At 39.1% G+C, this 11512-nt stretch overlaps 3 non-coding genes across 3 annotated transcripts; 2 read left to right on the forward strand and 1 right to left on the reverse strand.

Moving 5' to 3' along the window:
* Positions 1-802: 802 nt before the first annotated feature.
* Positions 803-875, forward strand: TRNAR-ACG. The gene has a single exon. It is a non-coding gene; the product is annotated as a tRNA-Arg (tRNA).
* Positions 876-2380: 1505 nt separating this feature from the next.
* Positions 2381-2454, reverse strand: TRNAI-AAU. Its single transcript has one exon. It is a non-coding gene; the product is annotated as a tRNA-Ile (tRNA).
* Positions 2455-6806: 4352 nt separating this feature from the next.
* Positions 6807-6879, forward strand: TRNAF-GAA. Its single transcript has one exon. It is a non-coding gene; the product is annotated as a tRNA-Phe (tRNA).
* Positions 6880-11512: the final 4633 nt, after the last annotated feature.

The following is an 11512-nucleotide window of genomic DNA, read 5'->3' on the forward strand; positions in this document are numbered from 1 at the left end:
AGCAAAGAGCAGGACCCTACCCAGAGAAGCAGTGATGCCTGAAATGGAGCCAGAGATGATGATGTGGAGCGATGGAGCAGCTGGAGACTCTAGACCCAGAGAGGGAGAGCGACTGTGTGCTGAAGACCTGGGGGGCACTGGGGAAGGATTGCATGGAGGGGATTGTAACCATGGCAATGAAAGGATATGCGATAGAATGAAAATAAAACTAATGTTCTCCCATGTAAACTATCACATAATTCACAAAAAACATTTATGGAAAAAAAAAAAAAAGGGAAAAATGTACCTTTTAAAAGAGTGCTCTTTTTAAAATAAAATTATATAGGATCAAATTGAAAACAGCAATTGGAAAAATTAGGCGCCAAGAGGGCAGTGAGTTTATGAAAGAGAACTCAGAAAAGAAGGGCAAAAATGGTTCCAACAACTCAAAAAATGCAGCCAATATCATTAAATTTAATTAAATTGTATATACACAACTGTTGAATTGATGGTTTTGCTGTGTATATTCCAACAACTAAATACATTTTAAAGAAAAAAAGACACAAAAGAGAGGCAATACACAAACGAATATTGCTTTGGAGGAAGACCATTAATTTTATCACCTAAGCAATATTTCAAAGGGGGAAATTGACTTCTTTTCAATATATAGGAATGTATTTCATGGGAACAAATAAATGAGGATTCCCCTGATTCAGCATGGTTTTTCGGTTCTAATTCCTATCTGAATAAGTAATCAATTCTTTCAGTTTTAACTCTGAATAGCAATAACAATTCGAATATTGTGTGAACCTTCTCCAGTTGCGGGCCAGTGGCGCAATGGATAACGCGTCTGACTACGGATCAGAAGATTCTAGGTTCGACTCCTGGCTGGCTCGTGAGGTTTGCTTTTATTTATTTATTTAGTCTTCTCAGAAGACTTAGTCAAAGTGGTGGTTACGAATCGGGCTGCTAACCTTAAGGTCGGCGGTTCGAAACCACCAGCTGCTCCGCGGGAGAAAGATGAGGCTTTCTACTCCCGTAAAGATTTACAACCTCGGAAACCCTGTACGGGTCGCTATGGTTCGGAACCGACTCGACGCCACTTAACAACAACAAGAGTCCTTCTAACGTACTTTGCTGGAACTAATCTGGTGATGTTGCCACATTTCGGATGTCAGTTGAATCTAAAAAAGACTTTAGATACATCAAAGGATATTCGTTTACTGTCTTTTTTTAATCTCTCTTATTTTCCTAAACTCGAGGAAGGAAATTGACTGACATAGCCCCTTAAAACTCAAAGATTCTCTAAAGAAAATAAACTTTTTTCCCCTTTAAACTAGTATCTCCTCCAGCATTTCCTACTGGGCAGCATTCTCTGCCCTGTGCAACTCCCTTCCCATTGGGCATCACTCCTGGTAGAAAGAAAAGGACCATCTCCTGGGTAAATATTGAATCAAGAAAAGCACAGCTGCGTGGGCACGGGATGCGAGAGGCTCTTTGCCCTCAGTCCGCTCAGGATCAGAGATCCACCCTGAAGTCTGCGGTCGTTCCTTGGTCTCGATCTTTCTCCCCAGTTGATCCCACGATCTTCCGGAAATTAAGTCAGTAGCTGAGAAACCTGTCTCAGGAGACAGAATCGAAACGGATTGTTCTTTCCGAAGAGGCAAACACCCTAGAAGAAGAAAAGGGCGTAAGAAGACGTGGGAGGTGACAGGGTTTGGGAGGCGTACCTTTGAACAGACTTCGTTGGCGACGTACCTGCCCAGGGGCAGAGCGGAGGGGACGTATTGAAGGAAGTTCTCCAATGTGCTCAGCCTGGGACGCTGAGACGGAACAAATGAAACTAGAAAGAAGATTCTGGCGATTCTTAGTAGTATTTAATTTCCTGCTTCCTGGTATGACGCTATAGGATAAGCACTGGACTGAAAGGTCGCTTTGAACCACCAATTGCTCCTCGAAAACTAACAGGGTCGCTCTGAGTCAGAACCGACTGGATGTCACTAACAACAACAAGCTCACGAGGAGTGGGAAATTGCTTGGAATAAGGGATGTAGTAGGGTGGAAAAACGAAAGCACTGTCATTAGGACAAATTAGTCCACATTTTAACAAATTTGTTTCCCCTTTTCTATTGAAACTCTTTTAGAGACAAAATAATATTGTCTCCTTAAATTCCATTAAGAATGAAATAGGCAAATCTCTAACATTACTTAACCTCATTCTCTAAAACACTGCCGCCTTGATCACTCACTACACCCAATTTTTTTTTTACAAGGAATTCTTTAAAAGTCTTGCATACTAAACGAAAACAAATATGAGGAGGTCTGAAATTCTGAGCAGTGGCAATTTCGGATGGTAGAAGGCATACGGGGGGCAGGGGGAGGGAAAAAAACAACTTTTTCATGGCCCGTACGGGGATCGAACCCGCGACCTTGGCGTTATTAGCACCACGCTCTAACCAACTGAGCTAACCGGCCACTTTGCAAGTAAGTTTCGCTTTCAAAGAGGATAGTAAATTCATTTACATTTTTGTGTGTGTCTAAAAGTCCCACAAAAGGGACTTTTTAAGGTTGTATTAGAAGATTTTAGGGAAATAAATAGTTTAGACCTTTCCAGTTCTTAGGATGTAGATCACAAAATCCACAGAAATACTTTTGTTCAGAGACAGTTCATTTTGTTTTCAGAGAATGTATTGTAATAGGATTTTCAATCGTGAGTAAAGAGAGATTTCCGTTTTTAGAGACGTGTCAGTGTACGATATGGCAAATCGCAAACCTTTCTTTAATACTTTGTAACGCCATCGAAAGGAAGGTGAGTGGGGTTGAGCAAAGGAGACGTGGATTCTCAGGGTCTCTAAAGAGTCTCAAACATAGGCATTGTTGATAATATCCAGAAATCGATTAGCTGCAGCCCCAATCCAAGAGTGATATAGTAAATTCAGTTGTTTTTTGAGGGTATTAGAAAATGGATGTGGTAGTTTGCAAAGAGGTTGTGGTGGTGTGTAATAAATTTCTCACCCAACAGCACATGCTGTGTGGCTCAAATTACATCTTGCAAATAGAAGGATCCAGAGTATCAGGTTAAGGATGCGGGAATAAAAGAGATAAACTCTTGGGTTCTTGGGAAATTGGCTTTATCACACTGAGGCAAGTGAAAGGAGTCTCCTGTAATCTCCCTTTTGAATATTGCATGTACGTGGCATTATATTATTTCTTCTGCATTAAAAAAACAAAACAAAATTTCATTCTAACATGCCTAGCAAATTTTCAACGAATATATTAATTTAGCAACTAAATGAATCAACAAGTAATGATTTTGTTGAGTGTAAACTGGATGTAGGTACAATCAAAAAGTGTTAGACCAGTAGTATTTGTTACTTGAAAGGTATTCAAAGGCTGTGGATTCCAGACTCCACAACGTTTTATCCTTCCAAGCTCCAAGAGCAATTGATCTTGGTTAGTTTTCAAGAGCTAGTATTTCCAATTCCTCAAAAATCAGATAAAAGGAAACTATATGATAAGGCGTCTGCCGTCACACAAACTTTTCCTAGTTCCAAGTGAGTTTACATTTTGCTCAGTGAGATGTGTATTTTTATAACTCAGCTCCATAATCTGTCATTTAACACCATATTCTTCACCAACACTTCAGTTTGAATGTGCCGATTCTTCTGTCTCCCTTTTTCAACATCCAGCCTTCACATGCATGTAAGACAATTGAAGACTGTGGCTTGGTCCACCTTAGTCATCAAGGTGACATCTTTACTTTTCAAAACTTTAAACTTTTGCAGTAGATTTGTCTAATGCAGTATGTGGTTGATTTCTTGACTGCTGCTTCCCTGGTGTTTGTTCGTTTGTTGATCTCAGTAGAATGAAATAATTGACAACTTCAATTTCTTCTTCATTTACCATGATGATTCATGTGGGAGGATTTTCATTTTCTTCAGATTCAGGTATGATTCACACTGAAGGCTGCAGTGTTTATCCTTAATCAGTCATTTCACGTGGTCTTCATTTTTGACAAGCAAGGTTATATCATCTGTATATTGAAGACATACATCTTATTTGTTCCGCATACTGACTGAAAAGTAAAGTGAAATGATCAACCCTGTGGAACATCTTTTCCAATTTGGAAATACATAGCACCCCTGTATTTTGTTTGAACGACTGCCTCTTGATCCATGTGCAAGTTCCATATGAACACAATTAAGTTTTCTGGAATTCCCATTCTTCATGTTATCTATAACTTGTTATGATCAACACTGCTGATGCCTTTGCATAATCGATAGTAACTAGGTAAACATTTTCTGGTCTTTTTTTACCTTTGGCCAAGATCCCTCTGACATCAGTAATGAGATGTTTTGTTTCATGACCTCTTCTGAATCCAGCTTGAGTTCTGGCAGTCCCCTGTTGATATCTGTTGTAGTCATTTTTTTAATTATTGTCAACAAAATTTTGCGAGCTTGTGATATTAATGATATTGTTTGATAAATTGCATGTTCTGTTTGATCACCTGTCTTTGGAATGGGTATAAATAAGAATCTTTTTCAGTTGGTTAACCAGAAGCTGTCTTCCAAATTTCTTGAAATAAATGACCAAGGGTTTCCTGGGCTGTGCCCATTTGTTGAAGTATTTCAATTGGTATTCTGTCAATTCCTGGAGACTTCCCTGAACAGTAAAATGTCTAGCCAGAAAGTAGGAATGTCCTGGAAGTGAACACAACTAAAATTATGTATAAAATATGCAAAACTTTTTAGAAGATTAAAAGTGTTGGCAATATGATTAGGGATCGTCAGGCCAGAACCTTAATGAAGAAAGTAGTTGAAGGGTTAAGCAGAAAATTTTAAATGAGCATTGGAACACAAGGTCAGTTTGAAGTGCAAGGTTGATAGTTCAAACCCACCAGCCACTCCTCGAAAACCCTATACAAGATCCTTGTGAGTTGGAACCAACTCGAGAGCACTTAACAACAACAACATGGTAGTTACTATAACATAAATGATACTGCAACAATAAAACTAACAACCATAATCTATGAGTGTACACATGGGTAAATGTTGTTAGGTGCTGATGAGTGGGTGCTGACTCAGAGCAACTTTATGCACAACAGCAGGAAACACTGTCAGTTCCTTCATCAACCTCACAATCATTGTTAGGCTTGAGCCCATTGATACTGTCACTATGCCAATCCTTCTCCTTAGGGGCCTTCCTCTTTTTCGCTGACTTTCCACTTTACCAAGCATGATGTCCTTCTCTAGGAACTGATCCCTCCTGATAATATGTACGAAGTATGAGAGACAAAGCCTGGCCACCCTGGCTTCTAAGGAGCACTCAGGCTGTAACAACACAGATTGGTTTGTTCTTTTGACAGTGCATGGTACTTTTATTATTCTCCTCCAACACCATAACTCAAATGTATCCATTCTTCTACAGTCTTCCTTATTCATTGTCAAACTTTCACATGCATATGATAAATATATGGGTAAATAAGCATACTAAAAAGGGGGTGTGTATGTGTATGTAAGGGAGTATATCCACCTGCAGATACAGGTTTGATTATGGATATTTTTACATATATAATTATAGGTTTTGCGTGTATTTTAACACAAACAGCAGAACATACAAGAGTCGTAGTTACAGAAACTTCTTAGACATAAGCAAATACTTCACTAGATGAAATTTCTAGTCTCAAAGGTGAAGGACCTTAAATTTGGGGGACATCTATGTCAATTGGCACAGCATAGTTTATAAAGATGTTCTGCATCTTGCTGTAGTCAAAATAGCATCTGGGGTCCTAAAAGTTTGCTTTTTGGTGTTGTTGCTAAGTGCTGTCGTGTTGGTTCTGACCCATAGTGACCGTATACAAGGTTTTTGAGGACCGGTTGGTGAGTTTGAACCTCCAACCTTGTGGTTCAAACCAACCTTGGGGTTGAGTGCTTATCCTATAGCAAGCACCACACTAGGACTCTTCCCATCTGGAGCAAAGGATAGTGAAGAAAACCAGATTTGAAGCAACAGACTAATGGAAGACATGAACCACAGACTACATGATGCTTAGACCAGAAGTAGATGATGCCTACTGCCACTACCTACTGTTCTGACTGGGAACACAACAGAGGGTTCCAGACAGAGCAGGAGAAAAATGCAGAACAAAAAAGAAAATTCACAAAAAAGACAAGACGTACTGGTCTGACAGAGATTGGATGAACCCTCATGACTATGGCCTTAAGGTATCCTGAGCTGGAACTGAAGTTATTTCTGGAGATCACCTTTTAGCCAAATAAAAGATGGTCTATGAAATAATCAGTAACACCTGAAAGGAATGTGTTTGTTAGAACAATCCATTTTACAAGATCAAAAGGGCAACATTTGCCCAAAAGCAAAGATTGGAAAAACAGGAAGTCGGTAGAAGATTCAAAGGACAGCAAAAAGAGAGCCCAGGATGGAAATAGGAAGAATGCTGCCAATTGTGGACAATACAATCAATGTCCTGGAACACTTGTGTTCCAATGTCATGGAACACATCCAATTGAACCGGAAACGAATTTGGGCCATTAACTTTCACTTACAGCACAATAAAACCTTAAAAAAAAAACAAAGGAACTTGAACTCTATTTTCCCTGAGTACTGATTGCATATTGTTGCTGTTGAGTGCTGTCGAGTCGATTCCGACCCATAACGGCCCTATGTAAGGTTTCCAAGGAGCAATTGGTGAGCTTGAACCACAGACCTTGTAGTTTAAACAACTTTGTAGTCTGACGCATTAGCCCACAGCACCACACCAGGACAATAAATTATATAGTTTAAAATTCTAACCTTTAGTTCCACAAGCAGCCGAAATAGCTCAGTTGGGAGAGCGTTAGACTGAAGATCTAAAGGTCCCTGGTTCGATCCCGGGTTTCGGCAGCTGTGGTACTGAATGTTTTGCAAATATTATCAGTCTTGGTGTGGTGCTGTTCAAACTCATCAATTGCTCCTCGAAAACCCAATATAGAATCGCCTAGTCAGAACCGACTCGACAGCGTAAGTACAATCGAGTCAGTTCAGACTCAAAGTAAACCTGTATAGGGTTTCCGAGGAGCAGCCTGTTCAAACCGACCTTGCAGTTTAGTGCATTATCCCACAACGCCACACCAATCCTCCGGGTTTTTTTTGTTTGTTTGTTTGTTTTGTTTTTTAAAGAAAACTAGTGTAAATCCTTTTGCAAAAGGAAGTTCCATGCACATACAAGTTCCTCCACATCCTACAGTGAATTGTATGTGTGTGCAAGAACAAGAACCTGGGTAACTCAATCAATAGAATATCGAACTTAGTCTAAGGGTGAGGGGTTCAAATTATGGTGTGATGCTGTTGGTTAATTCGCTAAACTGCAAGGTCGGAGGTTCAAGCCCACCACCCGCTCCTTGAAAATGCTATACCGTGTTGCTGTGAGACAGAACTGACTTCGAAGTTTTAATCGAGGGCGTCTGATTTTTGGAGTCCTGGTGTGGTGCTATGGGTTAATGCGCTGGACTGCAAGGTCGGCTTGAACTGCCAGGAGCTCACCAGACGCTTCTTGGAAACCCCATACAAACTGACTCGATGACCCTGACTCAATAACAAATTAAACCTTTTAATACTGAGAATACTAATATTTGCAAAACACTTGCTCGCCACAGCTGTCGAAACCCAGAACCAGGGACCTTTAGAGCTTCAGTCTAATTCTCTGACAACTGAGCTACTTAGCAAATTACTTGTATCCCTTACTTTCAAATAAATGTTTCTTATGAACATCTTTGGATGCTCCATTTCAAAACAAAATTTTAAAACTCTTTTGTTTTCTGAAATTATTTTTTAAGATCAGACAACGGAGAACCTATGCAAAGTTTTCTAAATATGATGCAAAGAATAGAAAGAAAATAAAAGAGCTCACAGTGCTAAATAAAAAATTACATATAGTATCAGAGATGAAAATCACAATGAGATACCATTACACTCCTATTAACATTACACTTCCATTAGGATGGCCACAATAAAGAAAAAAAAAAAAAAAAAAAAAAGCAAATGTTGATGAGAATTGATGACATCGAAAACCTTATTTATTGCTGGGAGGAAGCAAAATGATACAGCCTTTATGGGAAGCAATATGGTGGTTTTTCAGAAAACTAAAAGTATGACCTAAGTATTTACTCAAGAAACTTGGAAGCAGAGACTCAATATTTGTACATTGTTCATTACAGCATTGTTCACAATAGAACAACCTGAATGCCCATCAATAGATGAATGCTGTATGCATACAATAGACTACTACTCAGCCAGTAGGAAAACTAGTTTTGATACATGTTATAGTATGGATGGAGTTCTGGTGTGGCCCTGTAGGATAAATGAAAGTTCAGGGTTACTATGAATAAGAGTCGACTCAGTAGCACTTAACAACAATGACAACAGCAGTATGGTTGGAGTTTGATGACATTATGCCGAGCTGAAAAAGTTAAGCACGAAAGGACAAGAATTGTATGGTCTCACTTATATAAAAAGACAAGAAGAGGCTAATGTAAACCAAGGTTTGTTGGTGGTTACCATGGGTAGGAGAGAGGGGAAGGTGAGGATTAACAGTGGTGGAGGAATCATATTGATTGGGGATAAGGTTTCACAGCCAATTATAATAGTTGCTGTCAATAAGGTGTACACCTATTGGGGGTTATTTGAAAAACAAAGTTGTGTGAGAGATATCTTTACAACAATAACAACAACAACAACAAAAAAGAGTAGCTACTGAGGCTGCTTATGTGAAACACCTCATAGGATTTGGTTCCTTGGTTTAAAGGCTCAAAGTCATGATTTCATGGGACATCCCAGTTAATTGGTGTGCATATTGCTTCTGTACTACCTCCTAGTTCACTGCATAGTGCCTGGAGTCTTGGAAGCTTACTGGTGGTCATCCCAGGTACAGTGATTGGTATCTGTTCACCTGGACCAACAGAGGAAGAAAGAGAGTCAGGATTAGGAGAAGGAATACGTGACTGGTTGCCTCCATCAATGAGTGCCTCCTTTGCTCTAAGACCAGAAGACTTAGATGGTGTCAAGCTATTATTGCTGAATATTTTGATCAAGGATCCAATCCTTGATCAAAATGGGGAAAGTACAGAAAAGAATTTCAAATTCTCATGAACTCTAAACTTTCTGGAAACATGGAGAGTGGATGAACCCCTGAAACTTTTGCTCTGAGACAATCTTTAACTCTCAAATCAGCTGATACCCTCTGAAGTCTTCTCAAAACCAAACAATAGTTTAGTTTAACTAATAAAAGAGGTCTGCCTTGAGCACTGTGCTCATTGCAAAACTGTCTGCATGCAATCAAATTGATGACAGAAATTCCAGAGATTAGAGAGGAACCTTAAGAGGACAGTAAATTTGTGTTAATGAAGGAGGAATAACTCAGGGAAGGAGAGTAAGAATGGTTGCAGAACTTGAAAAATGTAATCAGATTTACTAAATTTTACATGTTGAAACTGTTGAAATGGTGTCTGTTTTGCTGTGTATATTCTCAACAGCAACAAAATAAATTGCATTTAAAGAGGGCAGAGAGCACTTTTAGTAGGGTAAAGACAAAAACATTAGAACTGGATGAATTATCAGGCAGATTAATTCCTCTTTGGACTCACTGAACTTTCCATATTAAACATAGGAAAGACTGTAAGCAAATAGCAGACTCGTGTGTTATTTGTGCTAATTAATGTAAAACCAAAAACCCAAACCCATTGCCATTGAGTTGATTCCACCTCATAGCGACTCTGTAGGACAGAGCAGAACTGCCCCATAGGATTTCCAAGGATGTAAATCTTTGTAGAAGCAGACTATCACATTCTCCCTACCAGGCACCCCAATGCCCACCACCCACTGTGGAGCTATTTAATGTATATAATTATTTCTAACCATTTAGTCTTAGGTTGATGATGGTATGGCCCAAATAATTCACAATCCTTCTATTTTGTTAATTGTATAAAGTCTTAAAACTTAAAAAAAAATCCACTTTAAAAGCAAATTAAAACTATAGTGAGATAGTATACAGTATGCTGTTGTGTGTCGTGGAATCGGTTCCAACTCATAGCAACCCTATACAGGGCTTCCGAGGCTATAAATCTTTACGGGAGCAGAAAGCCTCATCTTTATCCCATGGAACAGCTGGTAGTTTTAAACTGCTGACCCTGAGGTTCGCAGACCAATTCGTAACCACTATACTACCAGAACTCCTTAGTATACAGTATACACCTATTAAAATATCTAGAATTTAGAGACCAACTATAAAGAAAGTGTTGATAAAGATGTGCAGCATATGGAACTCTTATCAATTGCCAGTGGGGATGTAAAAGATACAACCATTTTGCAAAACCACTTAGCAGCTTCTTGAAAAGTTAGACATATAACTATTGTATCATCCAGCCATTCCATTCCTAGGTATTTTGCCCAAGAAAAATGAAAGCATATTTCTGTATAAATACAACATATTGCATTAGGCAAATCTGCTGCACAATACTTCTTTAAAATGTTCAAGAGCAAAGATGCCAGTCTGAGGACTAAGGTATGCCTGATCCAAGCCATGGTATTTATAATAACCTCATATACATGTGAAAATTGGACAGTGAATAAGGAAGACCATAGAAGAAGTGATGCATTTGAGTTATGGTGATGGAGGAGAATGTTAAAAACACCATGGACTGCCAAAAGAACATACCAATCTGTATTGGAAGAAATACATTCAGAATGCTCCCTGGAAGCCAGGATGGCCAGATTTTTTCCATGCGTGTTGATTATGAATCCAAATAATAGCAAATCAATATTTTCTACACATTTATCATTATGTAGCTTATTGGTCCTTTTTTATGCTGAGATATAATTCATACTAAAGGCTGTGTGTAGTCTTTGATCATCATCACTAAGTGCTTCAAATCCTCTTTGTTTTCAGTAAACCAGATTGAGTCATCTGTATATTGTTAGTTGTTAATGAGTCTTCCTCCCATACATAAATTTAGAGACATAAATTTCACTGTGAGCACTAAGGAGGTTGATCCTGAACCTAATTGCTTCTGGGTAATAAGGAGCAGCATAGACAAACATAAACACACACGTGGGAGACAGATGTCATATGCAGATCGCCAAGGAACCAAGAAATACCAGTGCTACAGAAACAGAGAGACAAGGATCTTCCCCCAAGTCGACAGAAGGAGCCATCCCCTACAGCTGGTACCCTGAATTCAGACTTCTAAACTCCTGAATCCTGGTGTGGTACTGTAGCATGAGCATTGGACTGCTAACCACAAGGTTGGTCACTCAAACCCATCAGCCACTCCTTGGAAACTCTGCACCAGATTGCTGTGAATTGGAACCAAGTCAACAGCACTTAACAATAGCCTCCTGAAGCGTGAGAAAATCAATTTCGGTTCTTTAATGCCATCTACTTGTGGTATGTTTGTTACTAAAGCACTAAGAACTATGACACTATATATCCAAGAATTTATATCAAGCACATAAGGGTTTGGGAGGGGGGAATAAAAATGAG

Source organism: Chrysochloris asiatica, unplaced genomic scaffold (assembly GCF_000296735.1).
Source record: "Chrysochloris asiatica unplaced genomic scaffold, ChrAsi1.0 scaffold00213, whole genome shotgun sequence".
NCBI lineage: Eukaryota > Metazoa > Chordata > Mammalia > Afrosoricida > Chrysochloridae > Chrysochloris > Chrysochloris asiatica.